Here is a 16,435-nt window from a genome sequence, read left to right on the forward strand (position 1 = left end):
GATTCTCTTCTGTCTGCTGTCACATGAGCTATAAAATGAAAATGTCTACCACATTTTCCATCAGTCATTAAAACTGGTGACATTATTTTGACAAATGACACACATACAAAGCTGTCATTGTGTGGCAAAAATATCCTCATATCTTCCTTAATGAGATTTTTATTGCTTATGTGAATTTTTCCCTGATCTGCATTTTTGTCTGGGGAACACTGGCTTTCACATAGTGCACATGTGAAAATTGCTCTTTATGGCAAAAAAAGCAATTTAAGTCTCTCTTAATTAGCTTTCTTCTGTAAATATGCCATTATTCTTTGTGTTCGGTTCCGCGGTTATATTTACAATGGAAGCAGATAGCAGTAATTATTTTAGGCTGTACTCAGTCATTATTCGTTAATGTACTTACATAACTGTGGAGAAATTAGGACAGACGTTGCCTAGATTTTCTCTACTAGAAATGCACAATTTTGATCATATGTAGACTGCACTTTATTGGGATGCTCAATTTTTCATGGTCCATGACCAAACTAGGTTGCAAATAATAAACAAGCTTTTACATCTATTGAAATGCAAACTTCACTGTTATGCCATTGTACCATTAGTTTCTTAGGCTACTGTGTGTCATCAAAAAGAAGGAACTTAATTAGCTATCTAGGGAGAAACATTTAAAGTTGGAAGTTTACAGTTTTTGTTTTATAAACAGGGTGTACAAGTCCAAGTCTATGTCTTTCTGCATTTCATTTTGAATGCAGTTTTAATATAGTATATTAACAAAATCTTGCATGTAGTTTTTATTTTAATACATTGTTCAACTTTATTAGAATTTAGAAATACATAACCGTATCACAAAACAAATGGAAACTAATGTAAGGGATTTTGTTATACAGTTTTACATAGTTTGTGTATTTATTGGCCCTCAAAGGTGTAATTCTTTATTATTTCAAACAGATATCTGAAAAGTTAATATACTTTACATAAACACAATAGAATATTTGGCAAATTTAGATGTAATTAAGTCTCAAAAACTATAAAAAAAAAAAAACTTTCAACCTAACTTTGAGCCTGCCTATGCACAAATCTCAAGAAGTCTATTTTCATTAGTAAACTGTAACTACTGGGGTGAGCCAGTAGTTACAGCAAGCCTTATCATGTACTCATAACAATTGAACTTGGTCCATTCATTTTTAACTATTAGATGATTCTGTGATTGAAAAGAACCACATGTAGTTATATACATAAATTCTAGCCAGTAATGGCCGGATGATGTAATTGTGCTTGAGCAGCAGATTCCCGGGGGTGAATCTTGACCTGCTCTTCCTTCAGCGTGCTGCTGCTGCTGCTGCTGTAATGCGTTAGAAATGCAGGAGAGTAAGCAGTGCTGCTCATGAACAGTTATCTCTATCTGTTACTGCTGTCTAATTTCATACAAAGGAGCTCCGCTCTTTGCTGTCCAGATTTCTGTGAATTTAGGGTTTATTAAAAATTAGAGACAATGCACACAGGCTACTGTATAGCAGATGTCATGAGAGCTTTCCCTCACAGCTATGTAAAGAAAAAAGCCATGCCTGAGCCTTGTGCAAAAATTGTGTGATGGTATTGTGATGTGGATCTTTAGAGGTGAATAGCATGAAAGGCTACCCCCCTTCTTTCTTAGAATGGTTTAGAGCAATGCATATTACTTCCATCTTCCTGTAATAATGTTTACAATGTATTTCTTCCATTGCCTATAGAACTCTAATAAGACGCCATTGATGTCTGGTAATGGAAGGCATTTGGAAGTGCTAATACCAAGGTAATGCTTTGCCTCAGGGTTGTATTATGATTAGAAACTGGTAAACAGTGCCTTTTTATTGTTATTTTAAATCTTTTATTTACAGATTTATTTACCTTTTCATTGTTTAGTTTCCCTTCCATTTAGCTTTCTTAATGTTTGACACTTCAATGTTCAGTGCTCATCTACCTTGTGGCAATGCCCTGTAATGAGGCTTCTTGATTGATTGAAAGCTCTGAGGTTTCTAATGCTAAAAAAAACATCTTCAGGTAACTGACGAGATGAAAGCTTTGGGGGGACAAGAGGTTCAATGCATTTGTCTGCGTTTGGTGCTGCCACTTCTTTACCATGCAACCTGAAATTAATGTTCTTAGGCTGGGCTGTAAGACTTTTTTAAGGCCTATTAACTTTAATGATTGAGTTGGCTTCAGTAAGACCCCCGCCCCCCCCCCCCCAAGGGTTTGCTGAGCTAACTAGTTATTTGTAATTTTAACAATGATCTAGCACTAATTAAAGTAATTAGTGACACCACCACAAAATGATTGCTGTGACACCATCGCTAACTTTCTTTATTACTCAAGAGTTGTCCTGTTACCTTTTTTTTTTGAAAATATATTGACGTACAGCCATTTTTTCTTTCAAGGCATGATACTAATCTTTTTTTTCATCTTCCTCTCATAGAGAATTTGAGTCAAAATCATTCTTTTTTACTGCTCCTAACGGGATAATTTTCCAAATGAACAGCTGTAGTATATGCCACTGTCCCAGTGTTGAAGCACCATCTCCTCTTTACTATTTTATTATATTCACATGCTCAGCATTCAGGGGGGTTACTGTAGTTGCAGTATTATTGAGAATGATCATGGGGTTTGAGTTTTCTGTTATACAGCTCCCTGAGGGAAACCAAGTCATTTCTTTTCTTTTTTTAATCCTGAAAGACCTTTAAGAAAACGAGAGGGAAGACAAAAATGCCCACATTTATTTTTTCAGACAGCCTCTTAGATTGAAATATGTCTATATAAAAACAATTCAAGGTAGGTGAACGAAAAAGCAGCCATATTAGAGTGGAGCAATGAGTCAGAACAGTCTTTCACGAATAAGAGGACAATCAGGAATGTTGAATTGTTTAATTAATTGGGCTTTGTTTGGTTTGATAGGTACTGATTTTTGTTTTGTGTGTGTGCAGGTCACAACAGGGCCACTGATGTTAACACAGAATTGATTGATTATTGAATTATTTGAGTTGTTAAACAGCAACTCTCCGAAACAGTGCTTCTCATGTCTTGACACTGTCATTGGCAACAAAACCTTGGTCTACATTTAGCCACATGACTCTTCCAACAATGCTTACAGTATATATAGTTGGGACATTTCCAGACATACAAATAGAGTCATATTGTTAATTTTGGTCGTAATCAGTTTTCCCTATACAATTATTGCTGAGGAGGGACACTGAAAATAGGAAACCTCTACCCAATAAGTGAGTGACTATCAAAACAATGAGCTATACAGTTTAAAAGAATAACTCAAGTGAAACTAACCACCTGAAATTGTTTATAATTAAACATTTTTTACATAAGCACTGTTGAAAGAAAAGTGCAGTTTCACAGAACATTGAATTAATTCCCTGAGCGCAACATGTGTGCTCCATCTGCTGGAAAAAAGGAAAAGTTGCATGTGGTACAGGGATATATTACAGTATTTGACTCTATTGGGGATTGAATACTGGACGGATGGCAATCAGGTAAGAAATACTGTATTTATTATAGATTTTGTACATCAGATATCACTGTAGAATAAATCTGTTATTATAAACAATGACATTTATGGGGCCGCTCAGAGGTTTCCAACCATTGAAAAATCTAAAAAAATATATATCAAAAATAAAGCTGAACTAAAATGCGAATTCTATATCTTCACTTTCATATGACTGTAATAATACCTGCAGTAGATAACACAACTGGACACAATAGCATACCAGCACCTTGTGCTGTCCATGGTCCTGAAAATCTGTAAACAGTTTAACCAACCTGAATAGAAAGAATAATGCTCAGGACATACTTGAAATACAGTTATTATCAAGGTGTTTTTAAGTTGTTTGTGGCCTGATTCAAAGTTGCAGAAAAAAGTGGAACGATGTGTTAGGGAGAAGGGGAAGTGCCTGGAGCCACCAGGAAACCTGCCTAACACTTGATTAACATTAGCACGCCAGCAGCAATGAGAGTTCAATACAGAGTAGGTATGGCAGCCCCACACTGGGGTTCATTGGGCACTCTGCTTATTATATAGATTTACAAAAAATAAGCAAACTAAATATGTTAATGAAATCAAATAGAAGTGCTGGTAGCATTAGAGATTAAAGCAATCATTATATTTGATCAATATGTTTCGAAAAGGCAATGGAATATATATAGACTTCAAGCTATTGTTCTAGAACTATCCATAATAACCCAGGATCACATTCCAGTGAAAGGCTTGCATATCCCTTATTCATTCAAGTAAATCAAGTAAGCTAAGTAAAGGCACACTAGAACAGGTTAAACATCATGAACTTGAAACACATTTTAAATATGCAATGAAGCATGACAGGGAAATGGCAATAATTACAACTTTATTCTGCCATAAAATATTTTAATTAGATTACGAGTCTGTAAGCGTGCTGCGTGTAAGGTCTCAGTAATAGTGTAGCTTTAATTATTGGCTGTTGTGATGCACACATTCTGTTTGCTCAGAATATTAGGTGTCAAAAACATCAAAAGGAAATGTCACTTTTAATTCATAGCTGGCGCATTAATGTTCTTTTTTTTGTTTATTTTAAGTCACAGGAATCAGAAACATTTTAATTAAAAATGTTCTTTTTCATGGCCGACTTACTAATTGGATATCAAAGATAGATTGCATCCTAGTGATAATCATGTAGAAAAAGCAATGTATTATGTAAAATGCATGTGGAATAGTTTTTGTAGATGAACTCACATGATAGATGCCCCTTTCCATACATGTACGGTAGGTATGGTTTGGGTGTATCATATGACCTATATGCCTGTTATGTGTGGCCACTGTTAAAGGCACAATACCAGTCTCGCCAAGGCTGCCATGGAGATTCATCGATCTATGTAAGTAAGAAATTACACACGTCAGGGTGTGCTGTAAGACATATCTTACCTCAAGTAATGGTAATCACACAAAACAGAAGCAATTAACAGCCTTATGGGATTCTTTTAAAATCACACGTGTTTTAGGGGCTCAATGAGCCGTAATACGTGTACAATTGCAAGTCACAAGCAATAGATTACAGAAAGTCACAAAACATCACAGAACACAGACTAGCTCTAGTGCATGTACTCAGCGTCTGCACAACAAACACAACACAGCTGTTTTGACTCCCGTGCAAAGCTTCCTTCAGGAATGTAAAATACAAAATAAAGCAAGATATAGTAAAAGGTCCTGTCGATAATAGTATATGCATTCCAGTTTAATGTCTGACACCCCTGAAAGAGGATACCTAGACAGGTTGGCATTTCATGTTGGAATGATACTCCGCTTCTTCTAAGAAAGAGAGTTCAAAGTCCTGTCATGAGGAAGGAATATATCTTTTAAAGCACTGTCACTATCACCCAATAGTAATGAACCCAAAACCTCCTCAAATACAACATGTGAGGTCCTGTCATTGTTAGACTTCACTTGAATTTGTCTTGAATGAATGATGCCAGTTGTAAAAGAGTGGGATTCGCGTAGTGTTTGAAGAATAACACTATGTAACACAATTTTTGTTCCTGGGTAGTAAGTGTTATTTCCTAATTGCTTATGCCTCAAAAGTATAGAAAATGGCTGTTATTCCCCACAAACTTTGCTTTTGTGACCAGGACAGTGATATTTTGAAATTTACCTATTTCCAATGAGAAAACGGGCGAATTTGTGTCTTTTCGTTCACATAAAGTCAGAAAAAAACAACATATAAATCCAAATTAACATGTATTTATACTAAAATAATACAAAAATGACTACAAAAGATTTAGAAGTGAGTAGTTTTTCGAGATTTACGATTATACTGTAAATCACTTTCACGAATCAGCCCCCAAATGTAGTCTCCCATCATGTTCTCGTTATACTGTCCTTGGTAGCGGCGTTCAAAGTCCAGTATATCCTGGTGGAAGCGCTTGCCTTGCTCCTCCGAGTATGCTCCCATGTTCTCCTTGAATTTATCAAGATGATCATCAAGGATATGGACTTTGAGGGACATCCTACAGCCCATTGTGCCATAGTTCTTGCCCAGGAAGCCCCGAACCACTGCGACAAAGCTGTTCCAAGCCGCTTTCTCCTTACTAGTGAGCTTCTTGGGGAATTCATTGCACTCCAGGATCTTCTTTATCTGTGGTCCGACGAAGACACCTGCTTTGACCTTTGCCTCAGACAGCTTAGGGAAGAAGTCTTGAAGGTACTTGAAGGCTGCCAACTCCTTATCTAGAGCTCTGACAAATTGTTTCATAAGGCCCAATTTGATGTGCAGTGGTGGCATCAGCACCTTCCGGGGGTCCACCAGTGGCTCCCACTTGACGTTGTTCCTCCCCACAGAGAACTCGGTCCGCTGTGGCCAGTCCCGCCTGTGGTAGTGCGCCTTGGTGTCCCTGCTGTCCCAAAGGCAAAGATAGCAGGGAAACTTGGTAAAACCACCTTGGAGACCCATCAGGAATGCCACCATTTTGAAGTCTCCTATGACCTTGATGCCATCTCAGAAAAATGCAGATATGTATCCACTTAGGCAGCTGGAACTAAACTGAACTGGTGGGCTTAAGGCCCCTGTATTTATACTACTATTTATATTACTGGAAAGTTCTAGAAAGTTCTAGAAGTTACTCCAAGTTTACTCAGCACTGAATCTATCTGGAATGTTCTGGAAAATAGGTGCATTTCAAAATATTACTGTCCTGGTCACAAAAGCAAGGTTTGTGGGGAATAATAGCCATTTTCTATACTTTTGAGGCATAAGCAATTAGGAAATAACACTTACTACCCAGGAACCAAAAAAAAAAAAAATAATAATTGTTACACGGTGTAATCAGTTATACTGCAGATTGTTTCATAATTTTTTCTTTTTAAAAACCCAGTGAGCATGATGTAGAAACTGGTTGTCATGCAAGGAATAAATGGAGTTGTCACACTATTGTCTTCATTATTGTCCCATATAGCACAAAATACCAAAAGCCTACATTGTTGATTTTCATTGAAGACAGTACAAGGTCTATGCTTGGAATCCTTGTTGTGATGTGTTTTGTTCCGCTGCTTGATAAATTAAAGGAATTGATTTGAAGTAATATCCTGTTGATGCATGTAGCAGTACAGAAAAATCTCAGTTTCATAAAGACAACTTAATAGACATTGTATTTACATGTATTTGAAAGAAGTGGATAAGGATTATTTCGGACAAAGAAAATGTTGTTCAAGGTGTATTTATTGTTTTCTTTAGTAATACTGTAGGTCAATGTGAATAATTCTTCTTTTTTATTGTGCAACATTTTTATTGCTATTTCTTAGTACAATCAAAATGTGTTTTTTTTATGGATCTTTAAATTACAATACGGTAGTTGTGTTAGAAACTAACGGTTGTGCTTTATTCCTAAGAATAATGCACTTTGCTTGGCCTTCTCCTATATGCTCAGGTTTGCAAAGCCATGAGCCAGGTAGCTTGACTGAGCGGAGACTTTTTGCCAAGGCTCAGAACTTTAAAAAAGCATCAAATCCAAATGAAACCAGTTTCTATGGTGTGTGAGAATGGCTCTCAGTAGTGTTCCGGAGTTATTCAAAACATGGGCTGCTTGATTGAGTTTTAATCAGGGTCAGCTCCTACATCCCACTTATGATTTCAGAGACATGTAACGCATTAAAGGAGGAGAATAGTGGTTTCAAGTCAGGATTTCTGTATCTTGTTTAGGACTTTATGTGCAGTGTACAAAGGTATTGCATTACATTGGTTTACCAATAACATGATTGTAGCATTTGCTGCAGAATTACTCTTAATAAAAAACATATTGTATTACATACTGTAATTGAAAACCACCAAAACTATACTACTTTCTCTAAACGTAACAGTAGGCTATTTTTTCTTTTAAATATGATTGATGTTTCTGTACAGTGTTTGCTAAGACATACAACATTTATTAGGGCTGTATTCTACCACCGATAAATACATTAAAGACTTAAAGCATAATTTATCAATTTATCAGATGAAAACCTGCACATTCTGACACCTAATTTAAGCTTATTTTGGCAAAGTTATAAAATAAAGGAGGTGCTTTAAATCTGCAACAATGGGTCATTGTAATCCCCAACCTCCTTATCTGATTGTTCCCTTTGAGAAATCATGTCTTTTTTCTAGCCTTAGGTTTTCAATTACACACTGCAAACTACATAGGTCACATAAGACCTGCCAGAGATTCTCTCCAGGGTCTTACAGCTGACCAGATAAAAGTGTCAGTGAGTGTATCAGTGTCATCCGCATCAGCACATAGTGGATACTGACAGCTATAAAACGTACCCATGTCAAACCCTTAGACAAAGTCCTGTAGCCTTGAAGGTGTACCGCTACTAAAGGTAAACTTGCTTTAAGTCTGTATCGTCTTCCAGCCAGTGTATATAATGTATATATAATACTTAGTGTCAGTGCTCCATACATGGATGCAGGGTCACCTGGGGATCCGATGCAGAGGCACGACTGGGTGCGAACTTAGTGCCCACTGTCCTATTCACCATGAAAAACCATGCCCTTTTCATTTAGCAGCCTTCCACTGTAAGAGTCAGTGTGATTTCATGACATGATAGTTTATAAACAGTTATCATAATCCAAAAGAATGTGTGCAGTGCACGTACACTGATTTCTGGTGTTCTAGAATTGAATAAGACAGCTTGCCCTCAAGCTGTTGCATTTCTGTATCTTGCAATACAATTATCAGGGACCTCAGTATCCTGTAATCATACAAACATTATGATGAATGTTTAAGTCGGTTGTATTCCCAGTTGCATTTCAGTGTTCAGCCATTTGTTCAGAAGCAGGAACAAAACTCAACTGACAAAGAATGCTGACTGCAAAGACAGACGGATAGAACATATTGCTTCTAGGAAAAGTATCTGTGTGCTCCTTAATGAACTGAGGTGATGAGAAACAATGAAGAGGTGCTGTACATATAAAAGTTGTCTACCGTCATCACTGCAAGAGCTAAACACAGTGGGGAATGTATCTAACATTAGAAAATGACAACTGCAGACCACACACCATCCATTACAATTATATGGGGCATGTGCTTTCGTGCAGGAAATAAAAATAATGGAATTCATGGAATACGGTTCAATTTATTTCTGAACTATTGTATATCATTGGTCATTCCTCTGTGTTCTTAAACACAGTACTCATTCATGATTCTTGTTTAATGGTACTTTCATATCATACCCAAATGAAAACACAGTGTTCAAACAGAATTAACACGTAACATGTCATACAAAGTTACTACCTGATGAGATAATAAAAAAGAACAACCAAAGATCTTGAAAAACACCAACAGAAGCAATCTTAAAGAGTTCAGGAGACTAGTGACATACAGAGGTTGTGTCAATAAAAAAGAACATCAATCCAGTTTATAATATTAAACAAAAACAAGCAGTAAAGGTTGCAGTTTGCTAGAGTGCACAGTAACTGGAAACAAGAATGGAACAATGTGCAGCGGAGCATCTGTGAAAAAAGACTTTTAGCATAGAAAGTGTTTGTGTGTTGATCCAGAGTACAGCCATTTATGTTTTGGCTCAGCAAGTCCAATCAGATTTTAGCCCAAATGAAAGCAATCACCAGATTTGAACTTCTAGGATCTGATTTGAAAAATAAATGAAAACAATGTAAATCTTACGGACTATATCGCTGTGAATGGACTGGCCTGGACTGACCCATACAGTCCCTATTCAGAAAGAGAATCCCACAAGATTTGAAATGAACGATTCTTTATTGCATTTGACAACGACTATGCCCATGATAAAACGTAATATAATTTGGACCATAAAAAGAAACGACAAGGAGGCTTAGACGATAGGGCTATTTAAGGAACAGTTTGATTACATATGTGATTAGTGGATGGATTCTCCTTTCTGAAACACAACATAGTTTCCAATGAAGATATATTTAAAGCATTATTTGGATGATTAAAATTACTTGCATGATGAAGATCAGGTTAAGGACACACAGAATGTGCATTTACATCAGAAACTAAATCCACCAGAGATGAAACGATAGCTACATGACCTTGGATACAAAATCCATAGCAGTATTGATCACAAAAGTTCAAAGCCTGTTAAGGATCTCTCTGAACCTTATACTGTATGTGGTGTGAAATATTTGCACTATCTTCTTAAAGAATGACAGAATCTTTATGTACTGTAGACAGTGTTTCAGTTCATCTAGCACATTGGCAGCGACACCCCTGACAAAGTGTTAATGTGGACTATCACCACAAGGATCCAGACCTCAGTCCAAGTTTTGTAACAATGACGTATGCATGGTGGATATCAATCTATAATGGAATAATTCATTTTTTATTCTTTCTTAATTCTATTTCAGTTTCTAATTCTATTACACCATTTTTCCTCAATTAGATTAACAAGTACTTTAAAAAAAGCCTATCCTTTAACAAATACACATTATACAGAAATCTGGAAATGTCCATCTTATTTGAGGCTCACTGTACGAGGAAGAATAACTTCATGTGTATTTGTTAAAGTTTCATAATCGCACGATATTATACATGTATGGATTTGGAATGCCATTTCCTTCTTGAAACCTGCCTTGTGTCCTAACATATGGCACATTTGGGCTCAAACTAAGCACAGCAAGTGCACTTTCAAATTTAGCACATTAGGATAAAGGGTCAGCTTTTTTTTTTTTTGTACATTTAGCATCTAAATACCACCCCACCCCTCCTTCAGTATATTATCAAAGGAACCAACACAAGTAATACATGGCTCCAATATGTTTCCCCTGGCACTGAATAGAATACAACTTTATGTTTTGATATATTGCCACTGCACGCGTTCGTCCTCCAGCAAAGCCTAAATGTGGTGTCTCCGTTTCTTTGCTTAACAGTACCTGACAACTTGGTTGACATCTCAAAGAGTTTCATAATATATTCTTAAACCTTTTGGCATCCCTTCCTGCACCAGATCTCATGAATAAAACACAGGGCCAGTCAGCAGCTTTGGCAGGGAGGAACAGCGAGTTCCATCGATCACTGTCAGCTGCTTGTTTACCAAGTGATTTCATGTTCTTTAATAACTGTGTTCCTCTATAGTGGTAAACAGGTATGTTGTGCTGGGCTCAGGCATTTAACAAACATGAATCTTTAGGAATCATCAAGCTTCCTGTTAAATGCACTGTTCTCTCTTCTTGTATGGAAAATGCTTTGTCCTTGTATAAAGATAAAGGGCACCTACCTGTTCCACTTGGCTGTACTTTCAACATTAAAAAAAAAAAACACATTTGGCCAATGATGCATTTTATGAGGTACCGGTATACATAAATACGCATGAGTCTGTTAGGAGCACGTTTTCTCTGCTTTAGAAGTAAGCCAGTAAAAGAAGTCAGTGAATTTGAATGCAGCTTCAAATAATGTACTGTATGTGGCGTCTATGGTTAAGTTTATATTGAATTTCCAAGAGCAGCATTTATTGTTGTTAATCATATAGCTGTTAATCATAATAGTTATCAAAAGTAACCTGATGGTGTGCATTTTGTGTGCTTGTGTGTAAGTGATAAATACAGTGTGTCATTATGTCACTGTCTCACACAAATACCCAGGCTAAGGAAGTAGTAGGAAAGCAGCTGTAGAGTTGTAGCGGGCTTGTCAAGTTAATAGGGCTCTGGAAGTATTGCTTTCAGGGGACAGGCCTGTAAGAGACTGATTCCTCTAATCCTGGCAGCACAATGGGCATCATGACCAGTACTGGCTTGGTACAGCGCACCCTTGTGATCTTTTTCGTTCAAAGGCTAGTCAGTGACAAACTGCTTGTACTTCTCTGACTCCCAGCTATTCGCGAATAGATTGATCATGGTTGATCACTGTGTGGCAGTCGTGTGTAAGGTATTCTGAAGTCCATTGCCCCTGATGGAGGTGCATCGTGATGTATGTAACTTAACAACACTCTGTGGAGGAGATGTTGATACACTTGCACAATCAATTCTAAAGTGAATATAAAACAAATTGCCAAAAAAGTTTTAAAAAAAGTGTTTCCTATACAAATGCTGCCATTAATACATGATGCATGAAATGATGTATTGCACTACAGTGCCTCCAGAGGCTAGAAAAACAATCTTTACATTGCTGTTCTTTAATAATAATTATAAGTATTCCATATGTTCATGTAATCTGCAACTCAAGCCCTATTCAGATACTGGTATACTGTGGTGTTATAAATACAGCCTTAAGCATTTAACACCTACAGTCTATGTATAGCATCAGTATATTAAAGCTTGTAGAAAAGGGATTATAGTCAGTCCGTAATCCTTAGCAGATGTAAATTAGTACTGCTCAAATTGAGATATTCGAGTCTTGAATGATCCAGCAAAGCTTGCCTGTGTCCAGACTTTCCTCTGAAATTGAATACTGTGGTTTGAGATTTATTGCACAGTGGCAATAAATGCTCTCCTTGAGATAATATATTTCATTGCATGTTCTCTCATTAACCACAAAAACAAAAACAAACCGGAAGCAATACATCATTTACTACAATTTTGAAAGGGGAGGAAAAAATAAATAAAATGTGATGATATAAAAGTTATTTAACTTGCCTTTTATAAGAGGATGTCATCTTGAAAGCTTCATGGCTATACAGTGTGTTGCCAGTTTAATTTCCAGCTGTGACTGGGCCTGCGCCCCAATTCAGATCAGGGTGCAGCATAGTGTGTAATGTAAACACCATTAATCACACAGCAACTCTTCTGTAGAGAAACTGGGGGGGGGGGTAAAGTTAAAGCTCCTGGGCAACTATAAATGTATTAAACTTCAGAGTACAGGGTGTAGTAACTGCAGCAACAGACTTTATTAAAAGGGGAGGTCACCTTTAACCCTCATTCGCTAAACATTTTCCACATAGCTGTTGGAGCAAAGCCATCTTTGATACTGTTAAGAGGAAGGTGCTATTTTAAAAGTGGCAAACCTTCAAATCAGTATTTTAATTATTTCAGGGATGTGTGTGTGACTTTCTAACAAGGTTTTTGTTTTTGTTTAATAGAACAAAGCATTGCCTTTCAAGAGTGTAGAAATCAGTTGTATTTGTGCTGCCCCTGAGCCCTCAATCCTTCATCTAAAAAGCATGTGGTGTGTTCCTCCCCATTTCGTCAATGAAACATGTTGTGCATGTACAAAGCCAAACCTTCAACCTCCAGGCACACGGTGTCTGTGATGCTTATTTCGGTAATTTCTAGTGAGGAGTTGAACAGCATTTTCTTACTGGAGGGTAACTTCTAATGCTAACAATTTATCTAAGATGGCATGGTTGTTAAGGATGCTAAATTACATTGGCTGCTGTATGATGTCTTATGTCTCAATATTTCAGTCAAGGTTTCAGCAAAAGAGAATAAAACATGTAGCATGTAGTCATTTTTTTTTTCTTTTCTGTCCCCCAAGTTAAAATGCCCCCTACTATCTTTCAGGTCATGATCTCTATTTGGTAAGGTTTTCTGCCTAGTTCATTCCAATACTGTACATTGTCACCTAAATTGGTACCAGAAAAGCTGAAGCAACACGTTCTTAAGTCCTGTGTACCTGTTTTTTATAATGAAACACATTTTGCTCCCCATTGATTGTGTAATATCATCTCAACCTCAGCAATGTGTGCGTATCGATGTAGGATAATATGGGTTTACTGTCTGTTAACATATTGTTACCTTTACATGGGAAAGGACTGGCTAAATGAATAGTTGCATCTCCTGTGAGATGTACTGTCTCTAAACGTATGTGTAATCAATCATTCTGGGTGGCAGCCAATTCGTTGATCTTGCCTAGACAAAAGGGATGGTACTGCAAGTTTGATTCATTACTGTTCCTGAAAACTTCATGTGTCAAGTGTTAAGTTTTCTTAAATAGGCTTATAATAAATACACCGCACTGGAAATAAAAAAGTCAAGGTCAATGACCATACCATGGATTAATAAATGTATGCATAGCTATATTTTCTGTTAAGGTAATTAAATGACTCCCTGTTACCCAAGAGCTTAAAGCAAATGCGTTTAAGCATAACTGGACAGAAACTAAAACATTCTGAATAGATTAATATGATTATCGATTGATGCCTCCATGTCTGTCCTTGTATTTAGGTTATGGATGGCTGGCAGTGTATTTAGGAGTTGGCTAAAATTAAGTTAGCCTTAAACTGATTGCACCTTTAGTTAAGTGGGAAAAGAAATGAATAAAATAACATACTAAATGATAGATTCATATGTTAATTTGATAATATGAATAATTGATTCTAAGCACTGCGGCTGGTGGTTTGAATTGTGGCTGCCCTGTGGTTCTGTGCGTCTACCCAGCTGTAAGTTGCAAGTAGGACTTAAATGGAAAAATAAAGATCAGACACCTTGCTTATTAAATACCTTGGTATCCATGGTAAACCACATTGCACCATTTATGAATCTCTTCATAAACTCATTTTAGAATGATAAAATGATAAGCCTGAATTGTAATTCCAAGTAACCTATATGTAGGACAATAGGCATATCTGGAGCAACTTCCATTGTGGAATGAATGTTATGATGATAATCTTTTGCGTGCTGCATCTCTAATGGTGGGACGATTATCCATTCAGAAATTGTGGGATACTCAGTGCATTGAGCCCATTGATGGAAAACGTACAGCAAATTCCCCACTCCCAGTTGCTTTCTATTTTTAGCCTTTCCCAACAGTTGTGCCTTGGTGGCCCTGTTGGGTGGTATTGGTTCAGTGACAGTGCTACGCATACACAGAATGTAGATGTTAAGGGGTAAGACAATGCCCCCTATCTATAGAACTATATGAAACACATTTTACTCCCCATTGATCGTGTAATGTCATCTCAACTTCAGCAATGTGTGCGTATTGATGGTGCGTTGTATTTATTATAAACCTATTTAATCCATCTCTAAAATTCCCAAACCCTCTACTTTCTACTGGACTAGAGGGATTATGAGGAAACTACTTTAGGTGTAGACTGCTGAGGCTACATTGCAAAGCAAAATGTAATTTTAAAGTGGTCTGCAGTGTCAATTGCAAAAATGTACTTCTGCAAATATCAGTCTTTTGGAAGTTTAGCTAGAAGCTTATGCAGAAGGGTAACATTGTGTCAATTTTAACTGGATATTTACTTTGGGAAGCGCATCTAATGTCACAATTGTACTATTATAATAAAATTAAATAAACTGTCAATGTTTCTCTTCAAGGGGAGGACAAATTCACCCATAGCACCAAATCCACTCCAAAAATGTACTTAAATGAATTGGTTGATGTTATCAGCCTACAGTATACCCATGCTGGTATAGGCCACATCTGGATTTAAACAGCACCAGGGAATCTACCTTATTGTTAGAGTATGGATTGGTGGTTGATGCAATCCAGGGATATTCTCCAGTGCTGTGAAATGCTAAAATCCAGCTGTTGAGCAAATCCTCCCCAAAGGCAAGTAAACAAATGTTTCAGCTCAAGTGAAATCCACATTTTCTGCATACCCACAGTAAGCATGTTATTCATACCCTTTTAACTGCCTTCTTTCCAAATGTAGCCCATCCTAGTTGTTGCTTGTAATAAACCTCTTAACTGTCTTCCCCTTGTGGGCATCACTTATTGGCAGCAACCTATGGGGATTTCACCTACAGTACCAGCAGACACACTCAGCTCTCCTCCTAGTTTGAGATCCCCACCTCTGCTGTGAATGCATCTTGTGAGCCCTGGGCTTCAAGCTGTGCTTGAGTGATCATGGCATCACTTATTAGGAGGGTATCTTTGTCTTTCTTACGGTCTCTTATGAATGAAGAGAAATAGGCCTGGAGTGAAAATGTATTGCATTTATAAGTGGAAAAACAATATAGCATGTACGTAAAATCAACCTTATATAGTGTAATCTCTTATGAAAGTGGGCCACTTTATTGATTAAAGTTTGTGTCCAGAAAAAAAAAAACATTAAAAAACCAGTAGCAGCCAAGAGTAGCAATTTGTTAATTGAGGGAAATAGACCCCATTAAAGTCAATGTAAATAAAATATATATATATATATATATAGAGAGAGAGAGAGATTTTTAGGAAAGTTGCTTTTTTTTACTCACATGATGTTTGAAATAAGCAGTCAAAACCAGCCTGCTCGATTAACCTTATTTGTCATTAGCAAAAAAACTCTTCTGTCACGGTCATTACCATGTCTCAATCAAGTTTTACCTACAAAGCTATTTGAGGCATTGAAAGTTGATACAAGTTGATTAAAGCAATACTGATGCAAATTATTTATTTATTTATTTATTTATTTATTTATTTATTTATTTATTAGCAGACGCCCTTATCCAGGGCGACTTACAGTTGTTACAAAATATCACAGTACAAAATTAGAGGGGGCATGGAGGAGAGAGGGACAGGGAGGAGAGGGAGAGTAGAGAGGGCAGGGTGGAGAGAG

This window comes from Acipenser ruthenus, chromosome 25, assembly GCF_902713425.1.
Source record: "Acipenser ruthenus chromosome 25, fAciRut3.2 maternal haplotype, whole genome shotgun sequence".
NCBI lineage: Eukaryota > Metazoa > Chordata > Actinopteri > Acipenseriformes > Acipenseridae > Acipenser > Acipenser ruthenus.